We start from the raw sequence: 18,423 nt of genomic DNA, 5'->3' as shown, positions 1-18,423 counted from the left end.
AGAGATGCAGCACAGCTTGTGGCCCCTGAGCCTTTCCACTGGTCTGTTATTTGAACTCCTGCAGCACTAGGTCTTGCAATTCTGTGAGCTACAGCAGCACCCAGAACCAATTCAGCACCTCCTGATACAGGCAGTTCATCCTTCCTGGCATGAAAGGATGGAAACAGAATCCCTTCAGTTCTCTCTGACACAGGAAATCTTGCTCAGATGGGCTTTCTGAGCCTCCAGACTTTCGCTCAGTAGCAAAAGACAAGGAAGTGTGCAAGAAAAGCATGATGGTGAAAAAGAGGGAAACAATCCGTAAAATCCCCAAAGCATAATTCCTATTGCAGAACACTAAGCTTCTTTCTTCTCAGTCCCCTCTTCAACACTCATATTCAGTGTCTGAATGCACTACTCTTGGCCAAGCGTGAGTACACGTTCATGAAATGACATGGAGAGAAAACAGACAAACATGAAATGCCTGTTTCATCTTTCTCTTCCCTTTATTACAGTATCAGATCCTAAGAGAACACCCTTAACTTCTTCTGTGCCAACACATCTATTTGAGGGTGGACCACGAAGGACGGAAGTGGATTAGACCATCCCAGGGTTAAATCGCCTTTAAGAAATTTATTTAGAGGTGAAAAAGGGGAAAAGAAGGAGAGGGGAGGAGGGGGAAGAATATGTGAAAATGAGACACCAGCCCTGTTCATCTTCAGCAGGATGATAGTGACAAACCATACTTCAAAAAGAAGCAATTAAGAGGGAGCCAGTCTCACTGCAAGTATGTTGAGAAGTCATGGCCTGAAGGTCTGGGCCTCAGCCAACAGGGAACTCACCAAAGGATATGGGGCTCATTTTCTTGAGGCAAATTACTGTGAAGAATCAGGACTAAATTTGACTAAAAAACCAGTTGTGTCAATGCACTGTCATTTGCTGAATTGATTGAGAATCAGCACCAAACTCGGGCCTTCGGCCATAGCTCACAACCTCACTTTTTCATGTAGGCTTTTTTTGCTAATGGGAACCTTCCTTTGTTTTGGTTGGGTTTTTTTTTCCTTTTCCCCTTTTATTTGAATAAAGTCTGTGAAAAACCATTTGCTTTCACAAGGCAGTTAGTTTACACTCGAGGCAGCTGCTCTGTGAGCTCGAGCCAACCCTGTCCTGTCTTTAGATTCATTGCAATCTGGCCAGATTGTCACATATATTTTTAGTTTATGATGATCCTCTAATACAATTCCACACAGAGTCCTTCCAACAGTCTAGCTCAGGTTAATGAACTTCAGGCCAACTAACTTGCCATTAATCGTCAGGAAATGCCCTTCCTCTCTGTAACACATGCAATGTCAATCAGTGTCCTGTGCTGAAAAGACCCACGGTCACGCAGCTCAGTAGCAAACAGTTCCATGGGCAGAAATAAAACATAAAACCTAAACGCAAATTTGACTCCCCCATTCCTTCCTCCCCTCAAAAGTAAGAAGAATTTGGTCAGAGAAGGAAAAATTACTGGTTTGTTCAGTTCTTCGATACTTCAGCTAAGGACCAACACATTGTAAAACCTCCTCACCATGAACAGATCCAAAATAACTGAGGAAAAAGAGTCTGAAATGAAAAATGCTGAGGCTAAAGCTGGTTTCCCACCTTGGCTTCAGCTAGGAAATAGCACCGCACTGTGTTCATTATCACCTGCAAGACCGACCAGGGAAGGAAGCCAGGCATACACCTCGCTGAAACAGGGGCATTTCCAATGGAATAAAGAAGCTTTTATTTGCCCCATGTAGGGGTGGGAGGCACAAGGCTGAGGAGGGGCTGAGCAGCCTGGCTCCATCCTGCTAGGACCTCCCTGCGGGGCCCATAAATTGGGAACAGGCCGTAGGTTAAATGCCAAAAGACAGAAAGCTGAACTGCTGGTGCCCGGCCATCCTGACAGAGAGAGGGGCTGGACCTGACTGGCACATGTGGGATGCCACGTCTCTGAAATGAGGTGTCACCTCCCTGCAATTGGTCAGATTTAGTGGAGCCTATAAAACAGATTGCTCTGAAGCTACTGTCTGAAACAAGAAAACCTGGGGCCAATTTACTAAACATAATTTATTCCAGGCCCTTTGTGGCAATAAACAGAGCTCTTCAGCCTTCTCAAACACACAGACAGTAAGGAGTTCTGTGCTTATGGGAGCTTTTTCAGATCGTTCAGCTCAAACCTATCTAAATGCAAAGTCTTGCATTCACAAATACTGTGTAGTTTCCGACTTCTCCTGGCATCATGAAGTCCAGAGCTGAAAGGACTGTGACCCATCTGCAAACACACGCTTTATAAACTGTATTCGTGTAACTCTTGGTTAGTTCTGTAAAATAAAAACCTTTATGGAATTGGAGGATAATTTAAAACCTGTTTCCAACACTAGGTTTCCGAGGTCATTTTGAAATTCAGAATTTTACATTCAAATAAAGAGTTACGGCTCAGTTTTAGTGAACCTAACAGCAATGCTGCAAATTGTGACAGCTGAAAATCTAGAGCAACCCAGTCATCATAAGCTTATAAATTCATTATAAACTTAATGAGTAAGTTGCCTAGGCCACGTAGCCTCAATATCTAATTTACTATCACTGATGCTAGAGTTTTTCTTTCTTTTCCTCATCTATTCTTGTTTGAGATGATCTCGAGGTTTTATTTTGTCTATGGAGTCAGAAGCCAGCAAAAGATGTCCCTTCTAGACATCAATAAAATAGCATGAGTGGCCTGTCAGACAAACATACTGCTTTAAAAGATTTAAAACTAATCACCTACAAGAAGAAACAAAAATTACCCCGCCTACAATTCAAATTGATTGAAAGGTACCTTATCTCTTTATGATCTCTTCCTTAAGTATATGTACTTTATATACATGCACACAAATTTAAAGCATGTTACTTTAACTGCAAATATACAAATACGTGTCCAATGCATTATGTAGATGTCTCACCTTGAAATTATCACACATATTCCAAAAGAAAAATTACTATTGAGTGGTTCAAAACTATACTATAATCATGAACTGGATATTGAATTGTCTTTGTTAATAAGAGAGAAAACTATAAGCATACATGACTCAGATTAGTAACTTATAAAATCAAATAGACTAAAAATAAAATTGCATCATTAGACTTAATATTCTTAACTTAGTTCTGCAATAACAAAGATGACATTCATCCAGAGCACAATGAAACTATGTTCTTGTACCACTTAGATAGATGGTCTGTTGATATATTATTTGGCAGAAGATGCTTTTCACTTTACCGTGTTCTATTTTATTTCATTGGCACCTCGCGCGTTGCGCCGGGCGGCTCATTCGGGGACATGCGCCGGCTCCCACAGCGCCCCGCCCGCCGCCGCTCCCCGCTGCTCTCGGGAGATCGCACACCGCAGGCGGCCCAAGCCCCGTCTCGCCGACGGCCCTCGCCACCCGCCGCCCGCCGCCGCGTTCTCCCGCTCCCTACCGGCACGAAGCGGCGCCGGAATCCCTCCTGTCCTGGAAAAGGTGCGCTAAAGAAAAAAGAAATGAACTCCGAACTTTCCACGAACGTCCCAACAAACGAAGCCGCTGTGAGGGGCTTCGAGCTGGGCCTGGTCCCTCAGGGAACGGCGCTTTCCATTGGCTGCCGGAGTAGCCAGGGCTCCTATTGGCTGCCGCACGCTGCGACGCTTCCGATTGGCTGCTGCCCGACCCGCCGCCCCCGGGCCGCTGCTGCTGGGGGTCTCGCCAGGCGGGCTGCAGCCAGAGCAGGACACAGCGCAGCGCCAGCAGGCGTCCGGCGGTGCTCCGTGTCTGTCGGCGTCTGCACTTCAGACAGACAAATTGCATCCAAATTGCCGGCGATTTCCACCACCTGCTATTTCTCCTCTCTTTTCCTGGATGGATTTGACAGCGCTTTCTTTCCCCCCACAGAGTGGGAAAGCAAAATGCTCAGCTGCCCCTTGGCCATCTCCGCTTCCTTCCCAGCTCCAGCCTTGTCCCTCTTTCTCTCCCCTTTCCTTTGCACTAGGTTCTCCCTCCTCCTTTCCCAGGCAGCTCGCAGCAGAGACATTTCACCCACCGGCAGCACCTGCTTCCTCTCACTCCGTCCCAATTTGCCCACTTTGAACTACTGGAGCCGCCTGCCCGCGGAGCCGGACCCGCCGTGCGCCTGGGTAATGGTGGCGTGAATGATCGCAGGGATTATTGGGGTGGGCTGGGCCTGGCCAGGTGCCTGGTGCCAGCAAAACCACTCTGTCCCTCTCCTCCTCACCCTGGGCAGGGAACAGAACACATCAGGAAAGGCCCGAGGATCGGGAGAAGGGCACAGAGAGATCACTCACCGGTCACTGGAATAAGAGACACGACTGGGGGGAATAAATTGAATTTATTGTCAAACAAATCAGAGCAAGAGAATGAGAGGTAAACCTGCAGGGCTTTAAGCCTAGGAACGAGGACTTTTTCCTCGGCAGCTCGCAGCTGTACGAGGGGGATAAAGGATCCCCCGAGCAGCGGCTCTGCCCCCCCTCAATGGGGATGTGTCCAGACCCGCCGGTCCATGCCGGGCTTCTTTTTCAATTTCTTAATGAATTAAGGGAAAACTCCCTTTAGTCACCATTTCAAAGCCTTGAATCAAGAGGAAAACGGAGCTTCCCTCTCAATTTAGACCCGTAATTGATGCATAAGGAGGGTCTCCCCTAAATATAAACCCAAAGAAAAAGTGAATCAAGGGGGACTTTTGCTCAAATTAGCCTCCTAAAATGAGGGAAAATGCAGCGTCCTCTTCACTTTCCCTCAAGAAACACCATTTTGGGGGCTTTTGGACACGTTTTTCCTCTATGAAGGTCCCTTCAAATGAGGGTCCCCCTCGATGGAACTCTTATAATGGCACATAAAGGGCTTCCCTTTAAAACCAGGGACGGTGGTGTTTTGCCCTCAGTTTTAACCTTAAGATTATGAAAATGGGGCGGTTTCCCTCAATTCAAATCCATCAAACAGCACCATAAAGGCTTTCTTCTTCCAATTAGACAGGAAAATTAATGCAAAACAGTGATTCCCAGCCAACTGAGATACAAAATCATGAAAACATTGTGTCAATTGAGACCCTCCAAACAGTAGATGAAGTGGGATCCTCCTAAGTTCAAGCACAATTAAAGAAATGGAGTGTTTTCCCCTCAATTAAAATCCTTTTTCTTCTCGTAACCCCCCCCGCCCCCCTTTTTTTTGGGGGGGGGGGGGGCGAGGCACTGGGAGCACTTCCTCCTCCTCACTGGTCGCACTTGGGGCTGCTGCACGTTGGAGAGTGGTGGGAAGTTTCCTCCCAGTTCCCTCCCAGCGTTCCCAGTATCTCTTCCAGTGCTCCCACTGGCAAAACACTGGGGGGCACTGCATGGTCTGATGATGGAGGGGTGCATTGTCGAGGATCACAGAGGGGCCCGGGGGGTCCCAGGCATCCCTGGGGGGGTTCCAGATTCAGCAGTAGGATTTTTCAGACTATGAGTGAGCTATGTGGCCTTTGGAGGTGTCCCTTCCTCTCCTGCTCACAAGAGAGCAGCTCAGAGGTGATTTGGCTCCTGAGCGTTTCAATTTAGGCCCCCAAAGAGAGGAGGAGCTGCTGCCCACATTACACCTTACAGCTCTGCCAAGGGGCATCTAACCCCATGTGTGCTCAGGAGGTGGGGATGCAAACCCCAAATCCCATCTCTGCCTCGCGCTGCAGTCCTTCAAGGGGTTCCTCTAGTCTGGAAAACCAGTTCCATAGCTATAGTAAACCCAGAGTCTCCTGAGTGAGAAACCACGTACTTGTAATTCCTCTGCAATAGCCTCATCCCACCTCCAGCAGCCCCTGGGAAGTTGCAGGCAAGAACACCTAACCTGGTAAGCAACTCCAATTCTTGGCAGATTTCCAGGACAATGCAAAAACATTTCAAAGTATTTTTTCAAAACATCTGCTTATTGTCCTTTAATGCAAAATAGTGATTCCATACCAGTCCTAAGAAGAGCAGGCCCAGAGAAGACCTTGCTCTCTACAACTCCCTGACAGGAGGGTGTAGCCAGGTGAGGACTGGCTGCTTCTCCCAGGCAACCAGTAACAGGACAAGAGGAAAGGGCCTCAAGCCGCACCAGGGTTGGGCATCAAGAGGACTTTCTTCCTGGAAAGGGTGGTCAGGCCTTGGCAGGGGCTGCCTAGGGAGGTTTGGAGTCCCCCCGTTCCTGGAGGTGTCCGAGGAACACCTGGACATGGCACTCAGTGCTCTGGGCTGGGTGACAAGGTAGGGATTGGGCACACGTTGGACTCGATGACCTTAGAGGGCTTTTCCAACCTCAGTGGTTCTGTGATTCTCATGATTCCAAATTCATTTGCAAAAGTTCTCACACCTCTAGTCACACCTTAGCAGGTGTGTAGGCCCAAGCTCATACATTTGAGAGATTTACTGCCTCCAGTGGGATCTACACCGCAATTTCAGGAAGAGGCAGGACTTGAGCCGTTACGAGAGAAAACTTTGCAAAAGCATTCCCTGGAGAGACATCCTGAAGGAAGGTGTCTCCCCCTCTTCTGACCATAGAGGGAGCTGAGTCTCCAGCGTTAATTCTAAAACTTTCGAGCTCCAAGTCTGACTCCCAGAAATTTTATTGGCCCCGCTTCCCAGCACAATACTCAGGCCTCACATGTCGAGGAAAAAAGCAGTGCAGATTAAATAATTAATGCTTCTGGGTACTGTTCTCCCTCTAAACTACACACAATCCCAAAGGAACAAAACCCTTAAAGAAGATGGATTGCTCTCACTAGCACAAGAAGGAGAAATCTGACAGGGATCTACTTCATCATTCTGCCAAGGCTTTGTCAAACACCTCAGCTCCTGCACTTCAGGGAATAAGAAGTGGCTTATAAGAAGTGACTTTTATGTCAGTGAGCATGTTATTATGGATTAATCTCGCACTGGAGAACAGTCTTCATACCCTACTGCATCACCCAAAGAGTCTGGAGGCTGCTGCCTAGTGAGCTCCTGAGTTGTATCTTCCTTGTCAATCTTATCAGCCCCTTGTTTGATTGTAAAAACGTAAACAAAATGCAGCAAGCATTGGCCCAACGGCTCAGGACTTGCATATCTCTTCCAAAGAGAGGGAGAAAAAAGAGTGTTTCTCCCAAATCACAGAGTTTAAAAGTTCATGTTATCTACATATATTTTTAAAAGAAAAAGAGGAACAGTAAAATATCAGGTAATATGCCAGTGGTGCTCCACTCTATTTCTGTTCTCTTCTTCCACTTGTAGCATCTCTAAGAATACTTTAAAACCAGCCAACCAACCAAAACAACAAAAAAACGACGTTGAAATGAAGCTGAACAAGAAGCAACCGGGCTGCTGGCTTGTGGGCACTCCACTGCCTGAGTTCCAGTAAGGGAGTTTATCCTCTCCGCAGTTTTGAGCCAGATCCCAAAGTACTGAGCATCAGCTTCTAGCTTTTTTAAGAATTTAACTGTAAGAAAAGCTGCTGGGGAGGGCCATGCTCCAGGCATATTCATGGGATTTCACCCGTGCAGCTCTCTAAGCTGAACTTGTGTCTGTCTTTTCCTCTACCTTGCTGGGCTTGGCTCATGCGTTTCTTGAGGGGAAGGCCCTGCACTGATCAAAGCATGTACTGACCTCAGATAAACAGCTTCTGTCAGTGTAGATCTATCCTAAATGGACCATTTCCCAAAGTAATTCAAGTACCTGAATTTCACTTACTCAAAACTGCTTTTAAAGAAACCTGGTTTAACACATTCCGTTTCTAAGCAACTACTGGGCAGCGCTCCTTCACTCCCTGTCAGTGTTATTCTCTGACCCTTGGAGAAAGGCTTTAAAGCAACAAAGGGCTTCTTAAGCACCAATAACTTACTCAGTCAAGAATTCAAATCAATAGCAAGGGCAGAGCCTGACTTCAAAACCTATTTTAAAACAGAATTTAAAAGCAGTTGCATTGCCAATTGACAAGATTAGAAAGGTTTCCTTAGCAGTTGTGATTACAAAGCAATGAACTGTGAAGGGAGAGGACCGAGCATGGAGCAGGTGGGGGGTAGGGGGGAAGAAGGGGGAAACCTTCCTTTGCACTGTGGGTTTTTAACCATCATGGTCATATCTCAACCAGTCTAATCTCAAAAAAGGAAAAGCTTCCTGGACATTTTTCATTTCAGCAAGAGCCTAAGGAAGCCCTCAGCAGCAGGAGATTGGAATAACTGCAATCCCTTGAACAAAGGGAGCAGGGCGTGCTCCTCAAAGCCAGACCTTCATCCACAGCACCCAGAAGGTAGCAAAACAAGGCTACAACAAAGCCTTAAGTGGGGAATGGGTTATCAAGGGTTTTATAAGGAAAGGTCTGAAAAACAGGACCTGGACGGTGAGAGAGGAAAGAAATAGCAAGATAGCTGAGGCCTCTTGGAAAAAAAAAAGGGGGGAAAGGTCGGGATTAAATTCTAACTCAGCTGGAGCTGATCTTAAATGTAATAGGGGGAAATTGCAGCAAGAGGAGACTTCTTTATAGCAGCCAAGTACTGGGATAAATTCACTATAGAAACAGAGAAATCTACATCAGCAGCAGCTCTCTGCAAAGAGGTCAGGCATCCATTCCTCATGGCAAAGCAGGGCATAGGGAATTGTGCCAGACAACCTCCTCCCCAGGTTGATCCCAGCCCTAATTTCAAAAAATTGCACAAAAATGCAATTGTGCATTAACACAGCAAAGTCTTCTTTCCAGCTTATCAGGCTTTGAGATGCCTTAGATTGAGATGCAAACCCAGCTCCTACCACTGTGCTGTGCTCGGACTCTCCCCCCCTTTCCCCAACCCCATCTCCTGAGCAACCAACAGCTCGCAAGGAGCCGGCACTCCTGGAATTTCACACTCGGCATCTCTTCCAAGCTCAACAGGTGAACAAACAGGTACTCCAACACCTCCTTCCTTTGTACTTCGGGCAGCACAGACCCACTGGGAGAAACTGGAATCCAAGGGCAGATGTAAACATGGGACTCCTGCTTGCCACTGTCTCCACCCGTTCTCCAGCTCAGCCCTGGGCTGGGAAACAAAAGACAAGAAACATTTAAAAAACATCCTTGAGGTGTCTTGAGAATGCCCAGGCCTGGAAGAAAGACCTTCCCATCGCTCTCTTGGCCTTTTCCCACTCTGAGGAACTGTGCAAATGCACAGCCACACCCAAGCTGAACAGCCTGGGATGTTTTCTGCACACCAAACGCCACGTCCCAAGCACCAGGAGCCTGAAGATGCCCTGGATTGCAATTCACAGCATCAGTGAACCCTGCACAGGACAGCCAAGTCTGACAGGAAAAACCTCACTGCTCCAGGCTACTTGGCTCCTCCCAAATCCAGGCCAGCACTCCAACAGGCTCTAAGAACAAAACAAGAAAGAAGGGAAATGATGCTTTTTGTTTCAGTTGAGCTGCACATTTATCTTTTCCCTTTTTGCATTTCCAGGATGCAGGAAGTGAGAAGGAACTTGAGGAGATGTGCTCGGTCCGAGAAAAATAATTTTGAAAAAACTGTGCCTGCCTGGGCAGCTGCAGTTATTGCACAGGCATTCAGGGCTGACAGTTCCCTGCGGGGAGAGCTCAGCACATGTCCACAGAGGCAATCCCAGCATCTGAAAGAAAGAAAGAAGCAGCAAAAGGTGATTGCTTCTCTTTCCAAGTTATTTCAAGTGCTCACACCCAAACCAACCTTTGCTCTTGATGTGAATTATGCTTTCTGGGGGAAATCAGCTGATTTCCAAAGTTCCCTTCCTGCCCCGTGCCTGATGTGCACAGGAGAAAACCCCTTCCCTGAAGGGACTGTGCTCCCTCTAATCCCATTTGCCCAGTCTGTTCCATGGGGATATTGCCAGCCTGGGGCAGCAGAGGCACCCGCAGCTCTCAGCACTCTCTGCTCCAAGCACAGCTCTGGGCTCCTTTGCAGACTGCCTCTGCCATGGGGTTTTCTCCAGGAGAAGCCAAGGAATTGCTCATGGAAGGGTGGAGATTAAGTTAGCCCAAAGGGAAGTAGAGAATAAATATCTCATTTTTCCATCAAAATGCTCATGCTCTGCCCTACAGATTATTTCAAGTTTTTCCCACAAGCTTTGCCCTACCCATCACCTCATTTTTACCCCAAAAAGTAATTTTCTATATCCTCAAGAATGTCTCAGTGTCTATCCCCAAAATTTTCACTGTGTCTCTGCAAATGACTGCCTCAGTTTACCTCATTATGTTCATTCTCTTCCCTGGGGATTGCTTCAGATTTTCCTTCCGAGCTGTCCCTGTCTGTCCACTTCTGATTTCTTCTTTTTTACAAGAAAGTATTCATTCACTACCTCTGGAGATTATCTCCAGTTTTACCCCCCAAACTTTCCCTAACATTCACTCTTCATTGCCTGATTTTTACCTCAGTATGTTCATTCTCTCCCCTAGAGATAACCTCCGATTTTACCCCCAGTATTTTCCCTACCTGCCCGCTAACTATTTACTCTTTTTGACCTATAAATATTCTCTTTCTGCCCTGGAGATTTCATCAAGTTTTACTATGAAATATTTCACTATCTTTCCAGTACTGTCTCACTTTACCTCACGATGGACACTCTCCCTGCCACACATCCCCCCAGATTTCACCTCCAAAATTATTGCTACTTGTCCACTACTTATTACCTGATTTTCACCTCCGTATGTCTATTCTCTGCCCAACAGGTCATTTTAATTTCTACGCCCAAAACTTTTCCAACCTGTCACCTAGTGACTGCCTCAGTTTAGCTCAAAAATGTTGTCTCCCCTAGACATTAACCTCAGACTTTACCCCCAAATTTTTTCCCTGTCTACAAGTTACTACCTCCCTTTAACTTCAGTATGTTCATTCTCTGCACTACAGACTCAAATTTACTCTCAAAATCTCCCTGCCTCTCCAACACTGATGACTTCCTTTTTACCTCAAAACACTTATTTATTTTCTACCATGGAGGTTACATCAAGTTTCACCCCCAGAATTTACTAATACTCCCACAACTGATTCACTCAGTTTACCTCAAAAAGTGTTCATTCCCTCACCTAGAGATGACCTTGTATTTTACCCCCAGAAGTTTCCCTACCTGTGCACAACTGATTGCTATAGTTTACTTCAAAATCTTCATGCTCTCCACTACAGGTCACCTCAAGTTTACTTCAAACATTTTCCATACCTATCCATTACTGATTATCTCAATTTTTACCTCAAATAAGTCATTCTCTACCTACAGACACTGGATAGTAAATCATACAAAGATCTAAAAGTCTGCACAAGAAACAGCAGAAGGTTTTCCATGAATAACACAAGTTCCTTTTTTCCTCTCCTCCACCTAGGACTGCTACCAAGAGACAAGAGAGTTGTTATCAACACTCGAACCTCCCAAGCGTTGTTATTGCTCAGAGAGCTGCGCCGGCACTGAGCTACTCCCATGCGCCTGCAGGGCTTTGGGGAGGGGCAAGACCGTCCCACTCCTGCCTGGAGAAATTTCAACGCCCTAAAAAGTCATTTCCCTTCTCTCTCTCTGACCCAGGGCCAAAGCAGCTGTGTAGAACAACATGGACTATTCATGGAAAGGATGAGTCAGTTGTGGGAAAAACACTAGAGAAAGACTATCACCCCAAATTTCAGGGTGAAAACACACTGCTTGTTAACAGGAGCACACAAACTCAGTTAAACCAGAGAGGAAACTGCACACCAGGAAAAGAGCTGAAAGATATGCTCTGCCTTGGTTGATAATTCCAAAGGAAATTCCCCACCGATCATAGGCAATTACCTATAATTTTACCTCCATTATCACTGGATTTCTGACTTGGGTTTCTGTGGAAGTGTTTCACAGATGCCTTGAGGGGTCAGGGGCTTGGTTGGATTCTTTGTGGTTAGTCCTGACAGGTCCAAGCCAAACCCACCCACCTACATCAACGCTCCACCCCAAATTTGCATGAAATACTGATAACAATTTATAAATACTCCCCTTCCCTGTCCTTCCTTACACATCCATAGAGCAAATGTACTCTATCCATTGTTCCCAAGAGCACCTCTCCAGCCCAAATCCCAGTTTTCACAAACACAAACCAAAGAGACCTAAGACAATTATTCCATCAGTGCCTGCAATTCTGAGCTCCCTGTTCCCTGCCACTCACACAGCAATCTCACCTCAGCCCAGAGACTCCCTGTCCCCAAAGGGAAACACAACCTGATGGGGCACAGCTCTGGCACCACATTTCCCCTTGTTCCTGGAAAGCCCCAGGTAAATCCAGTCCCTCAGACCTTGCATCCCTGAACACCAGGAGAGCTGGAGTTCTACCCAGATCCCAGTGCCCTGCACAGCTGCACTGACACGAGCACAGGCTGATCGCTCTGCCCAGCACCATCCCTCATTTTCCTCCCATTGCTCCCCAAGCGTCCCCAAACCACCCCGTGTCTGTGCCGGGGCCAGTGCCTGCCCCGAGCCCAACCAGAGGCTGTCACCCAGCCCTGCACCAGCTCCCACCCCTGGGAGAGCTGGGAATGCACTGAGAGCTCAGCTCCCTGGGCTCCCCAACACCCAAACCAGTCCTCAGACACACAAATAATGCCCAACCTGCCCCTCCGGGCACAGCCAAACACCACAACTCCATCATCCCCAAGGAACTCTGGCAGTTACCTCTTCACCTCTGCCCTTTTCCAAAAGACACAAGTAGGACTGGGCTGTCAGAAATGGTATTCCCTAGGCAGTTCATCCCAGCAGAGAGGAGAAGAGGAACCCTGTGTCCCTCTGACTAACCCCACAGCATGGGCAGGACCGGCTGGGCTTTTTGTATTCAAAATTTTAAAATGAACTGAAGAACCTGAAAGGCAAAAAACACCACACACATAAGGTTAGAGCCAGTCAACACACACACAGACAGACACACTCTCAGACACCCCTTCTTCAGCTTACACTCTGACTGCAGCCCTTACTAGAAACACCCCTCCCAAAGAAGATGTTAAAGCATCTTCCGTCTGCTTCTCCTTGATGTGGAACAGTAGACCCTGGGAAAATTGGTAACATCAGTGACCATAGGGATCAAAATCTGCCTCGGGGACCTGCAAGACAGCATGAGGCAGTCTACAAGTAGCTGACAGCTAGGAGTTATCCCCACACCAGGCCCATAAGCTTTCTACCCAAAAGCCCACAGACAAGTGAGGAGAGTTTTAAAACTGTTCAAATGAGCCACGACTGAATGTGCCAGGGCAGGGCAGCTCCAAGCATAAGTGGCACATGGACACACAGTGCATCAAATATAAGCAAAGATGACACGAAGACTTGAGAGAACGCTTCAGAAGATAAATTCTTGAGACCAGGATGCTTTGAGACGACGGAAGCTATGGAACTACTGCAGTGAGGAGGGTCTAGTACACTGCATATAGAAGTCCAAGGGAATGGCACATGAAAAAAGATACTACCAAAACTGAGAAGGAAGACGGATAGGAACATCTTGTGTACTTCTGGTCTCAAAAAGCAAAACCATAAAGATGCCAGAATAAGCCCAATCCAGAAAAGTATGCAAGTACTCCCGCTGCCGATATGGCCCAGAACGATGCCTGTAAAGAACTGAGACATCACAAAGCCCTGTGACACTGAAGACAACGGACACAAACCACATCACATAGACACAAATTGAAACTGCCCAGCAGTTTCACCTGATGGGCCCAAGATTCCTAGTGCAAGATGAGCCAGAGGCCCACGATGCCGAAGGAAAGAAGGCTCTACGGCAGTAGTATGTGACAGTGAAATGTAAACTCCCTATGAGAAGTTAGTGCCAAAGCTGGTAAGAGGATGCTCAAGAAGTGCAGCAGGCCTAGAGAAGGAGGCAACGACTGCCAGGTGATACAAAGGGTTCCCTAGAGAAGGATTCTGCCGCCAAAGGCTGAAGTGACATCACAAAACATGACCGACCGACAAATGGCCAAGATGCAAGATGCCCACGTGTTATGCTCAAGAGTGTGGCTACACTGAAGAGTAGGCAAAATTTAGACCATGGCAATCATGCCAGACCCGAAGGCAGGCTCCTCGGGTGAAAAGACGGACAATGACATCAAGACTCAAAATCCAGTGATGCGAAGCTCACGAGAACATGGAGATGGGTTGGAACTGCCCGGCCCGGCAAAGGCTCGAGTGATGCTGAAGAAAAACTCCCTTAACCTCCAAGGGGCCCGGCCCAATACAGCCCTCTCCTCTCAGCTAACTTCAAATTGCCTCCTGTGATTCCAAAGGTGTTTGCCTTCTCCCAACCAACAGTCCCCACACTTAGCTCTCTGAAGACCAGCAGACGAAATCCATCCTCGACAGAAAACATTGCTTCAGCACCGTGGACGTCAATACATGGCCCACAGTCCACTTCGGCGGCTGCAAAAGACAGAACAATGACAAAATTCAGACTGTGATGACACGTCCCAGAAGTGACCCCTTGCACAATGCCCCTCTCCCTCATAACTGCCGAGGCTCATCGCTTACCGGCCGTTTCCAAACTTAGGCTCTGCCCCTACTTGTGGTACCTAAGACAACAAAACAAACTGTGACTATCGCCCTCCAGAAGAATAATGCGCGGGCTCCCTCTGCACCGCTGGCCCAGGCTCACCTCAAATCTCAATCCGACTCCGGAGGTGGCCCGGACGATGCCTGCAAAGCAAAAAGGGACACGCTTCGCATGCTGCCACATACCTCTCACCTATCAGTCGCCCCACCTAAATGCCAACTCACCTGCTCGCCTCTGTCCCTTGGCATGCCTAGGGCAGCAGCAGCAGCACCTGCAGAGAAGCAAAGCAGAAAAACATGCTGAGAGACTGAAACCACAGCCTCCCCGCTCCAACTGAAGTACACCACACCCATACCTTAAGCTTGCACGCACCTGGCCTCCAGCATCCCCAGGGCCAGGACACCTTCCCAGTGGACCACCTAAAATGCACAAACAAAAACGGATGCTTAGAGCTGCACCAGAAACTGATACCCAAGCAGTAACAACTCATTCTGTCCACCAGTCACCGCTCACCTCGCTCCATCAACCTTGACCACTGCTATTCAGCATTACTTCCTACAAATAAAGATGAAGAACAAAGCTGTAACACGGTCACCATTTACACTTGCCCTGCAAAGACAAACGGTGACTGACCTTCCTGTGGGAACCACCTCACCTGGTATGGGGCACTCTGTCACAGGTTCAATCCCTCTGCAGCTGAAAGAAAGTTACGACAAAAGTCAAAGTACTGCATGAGAACTTACCAGCTCCAGACATCTTGTGTCAATCTAGAAATACCATCTTGAGTCCAACTAATCCCTACATTACAAATGTCAAGTCCCTAGGACTTATCCTATTACACCTACACCCAGACCATGTAGCAGGGCAAAGCAGCCCCGGCCCAAACACACAGACACCTGTGACACAGGAGATGACAAACAAGGGGATGCAACAAGGAGAGGAAACTCTCAGCAAGAAGAATTACCAATGAGATGACCTAGATGAGGCCGATGAGGCTCAAAGAACTCCGGCAGAAAAAGACCCTAACAGAAGGACTTATGCCAAGAACCGCAAAGATGGATGCCCGAGAACCATACGGTTGGAATCCTCCACCTATCCTCGCATTCTCACAAGTCCTAATCTGTTATAATGGATCGTTGTGGTGCACAGCTGTCAATACAGCTCAGAACAAGACTGTAAAAGGTGTCTGACTCAATATTGCTAAAGAGAGATGCGATTCCGATGCATGTCCAAGCTTGCAAGTCAAAGGTTCAAGAGTACCAGCGTCGGGCCAAGGAATGCAAAGGAGACGCTAAGGATGATGCCCAGCATTTCTGATAAGCCCCTCAAAGGGGTAAGGCAGAAGACATGTGACACGATGCCCAAAAGACACAGAACACACAATAGACAAGTGACACAACACGCACCGGGACTGCTCTGCCCTGTACACCTCAGCATTGTGATCAAAAGTGAGACTTTCCCTTTACACGGCCTAAGGGGCCCTCTCGTGGACATCCCCATCTCCAAAGCTAATTCAAAAATCCCTCCCACCAAGTCCTGACCCAGCACACCACTCTCATCCCCCTCCCTGAGGTGTAGCCCTCGACTTAGCTCTCGGATATCCAGGGATGCAAATCCTCATCAGGTGCAAAAGAAGGCCGCCTCGTCCTCTGGGGAGTTCCTGCCCTCAGTGAGCTGTTCTCTCTTAGTCTACTACAAGAAAGAAAACCAAACATCAGTGCCTGAACTCAGCAGCACATCAGCCAAAACCCAACAATTCCACTACTCACCGTCTCCTGAGAACGCCCCGGTCCTCGGCTCATACACCGTGGCCGCACTCCAAGGCTGCCGGCACAGGGTATACCTGGGTTAAAAGGAGACAAGGTGATGGGGCATTGCTGAAACTTGAGTGGACCCTCGCTCCTCCCTCCCTCCCCGAGTCGCTGCAACTCCTCAACCATTGCCAAAGGCTGCCCAGATGGCACCTTCAAACAGAAAAGGTACAGGCTTCATCGCAGAGTCCTGTAATAGTTCTGGAAGGCTCACAGGGGCAGCTCAAGGGTGATAAACTGGCTCCATCAGCTGGTCCATGAGGGGGTTCAGCCCCTGTAGGCATAATACGAGTGGGCCACCTAAAACACACAAATGGATGCTTAGACAATGCATGCTTTGAGCTGCCCCAGAATTTGGCACCCAAGCAATAACTGGTTGTGTCCACTGGTCACTGCTTACCTCACTCACTTGACCTTGACTGCTGATATCCAGGTTTACTTCCTAAAAATAAGGACAAAGAACAGCCCTGCAACATAACCACCATGAAACACCACCCCTGAAAAGCTGAATGATGACCAACCTTCCCAAGGGAGAAGGGGCAAAACAAAATGGAAAGGCACATACCGATGTAGTGTCCAAAAGTGCTGCATTGCCGAGGCAGGTTCCACCTGAAAGTGCTCGACTGTGACCTCTGTCTGGAAGGGTGTCTCTCATGTTGGAGTAGCAATTTGAATGCTGCAGACCACCTGTAAAACACAAAAAATCAAAGGCTACTTATAGTTTCATCACTAATACAACAACTCCAGTAACATCCAGTTCTGTGCTGGAATCAATACTCATCCAGCTCATGGTCCCCCCGGTGCCAATACCCTGCTGCTTCAAGCACTTCACATCTTCAAAATGAAAGTCCCAACAGTGAGGTAAACGTAGAGCCCAAAGTCAGGCCATAGCTTGGACTTCAGGCACCGACCCACCTCGTTGCTGTGCTCCTCTGGCCTCCTCTGTTCATATCAGGTTTACATCCTATCCATCTGCAAAAGAATTATTTGTCAAAGTTACCCAGACAGACAGGGAAAGCTTAGCCTTTCCCAAGTTCTCATTCCTCAAAGCAAACTGCCTAGGATCCCACAACAGTGGGCCTTAGGACAAACTACTATAAAACTGCAAGACACCACTGCACCACTCCCACATCTCCACTGAACACCACACAGACTGGCCACAGTCACTCTGTCCGAGGCATGGCTCAGGTGGCTAAGCAAAGCAAAAGGTTCCCTCTAAAGTCTCCTTTCTTCTCCACCTACCCCCCCTCAGGACTACTCTACAGGGCAGAGCAATTCCAGGCGAGACACAAACTCAACACATTATACTACAAACAGTAGGACACAAGGATGATAAAAAAAGCTCTCGGCAAGAAGAACGATGGCAAGAAGAAGAGACGACGCCAAAAGAGACAACCGAGGGTGTGGCAATGGTGGATGAAGGAGGCTCTAAGGAGCAGAAGAAAAGACTGTAACAGTGACCTCTTCTAAGAACTGTCAGTCACAGTGATCAAGATGGCTGTGAGAGACAATGCCACATTTAGAATGCTCCCATCTCCTGACAATCTTACAAGCCCCAGGACATTACAGCTCACGGCTGGAAAGGATGGATGGCAGTACAGCCGGGAACAAGGCCTCAAAAGACATCTGACTCAATGCTTCCAAGATGTGATTCCAAGATGCGGCCAAGCCCACTGGTAAAAGAACAAGTGACATTGGCATCCTACCAAGAAGTATGAAAGTTCAAGAACCTAGAGATGATGGCCAATGCTTATGATAAGCCCCTTAAGGATAAAAGGCACAGAGATCTGATCCGAGGGATGCCAGAAACACAAAACACACACGGGACGAGACAACACACACTGGAACTGCTCTGCGCTGCACACCCTACAGTTGCAATCAAAAGTAGGGCTACTCCCTTTAGCTTACCTAACAAGCCCCTTGGAGAGCATCCCTTTCCCCTACACTAATTTTTACATCTCTCCCAGGAATTTCCAACCCACTACCCTGCTATCATCCCATCTCTAGGTCCTGGCCCCCAACTTAGCTTTTAGGTGACCAACAATGTGAATCCACACTGGATGCAAAAGGAGTCCACCTCAGCCCTCTCCAAAGGCACTGTGATCACCAGGTTGGCA

At 47.7% G+C, this 18,423-nt stretch overlaps 3 long non-coding RNA genes across 3 annotated transcripts; all 3 read right to left on the bottom strand.

The window, feature by feature from the left end:
- Window positions 1-6,258: 6,258 nt before the first annotated feature.
- Window positions 6,259-14,363, bottom strand: LOC138107478 (uncharacterized). Its single transcript, XR_011149535.1, has 2 exons — window positions 12,641-14,363; window positions 6,259-9,610 (listed from the first exon to the last, which is right to left on the bottom strand). It is a non-coding gene; the product is annotated as an uncharacterized lncRNA (long non-coding RNA).
- Window positions 14,364-15,005: 642 nt separating this feature from the next.
- Window positions 15,006-16,333, bottom strand: LOC138107085 (uncharacterized). Its single transcript, XR_011149217.1, has 3 exons — window positions 16,265-16,333; window positions 15,151-16,184; window positions 15,006-15,050 (listed from the first exon to the last, which is right to left on the bottom strand). It is a non-coding gene; the product is annotated as an uncharacterized lncRNA (long non-coding RNA).
- A 38-nt stretch (window positions 16,334-16,371) lies between these two features.
- On the bottom strand, window positions 16,372-16,989 carry LOC138107084 (uncharacterized). The gene is made up of 3 exons (XR_011149216.1): window positions 16,872-16,989; window positions 16,707-16,748; window positions 16,372-16,606 (listed from the first exon to the last, which is right to left on the bottom strand). It is a non-coding gene; the product is annotated as an uncharacterized lncRNA (long non-coding RNA).
- Window positions 16,990-18,423: the final 1,434 nt, after the last annotated feature.

This window comes from Aphelocoma coerulescens, chromosome 3 (genome assembly GCF_041296385.1).
Source record: "Aphelocoma coerulescens isolate FSJ_1873_10779 chromosome 3, UR_Acoe_1.0, whole genome shotgun sequence".
In the NCBI taxonomy this organism is placed as follows: Eukaryota; Metazoa; Chordata; class Aves; order Passeriformes; family Corvidae; genus Aphelocoma; species Aphelocoma coerulescens.
This window is presented reverse-complemented; position numbering and strand designations above follow the sequence as displayed.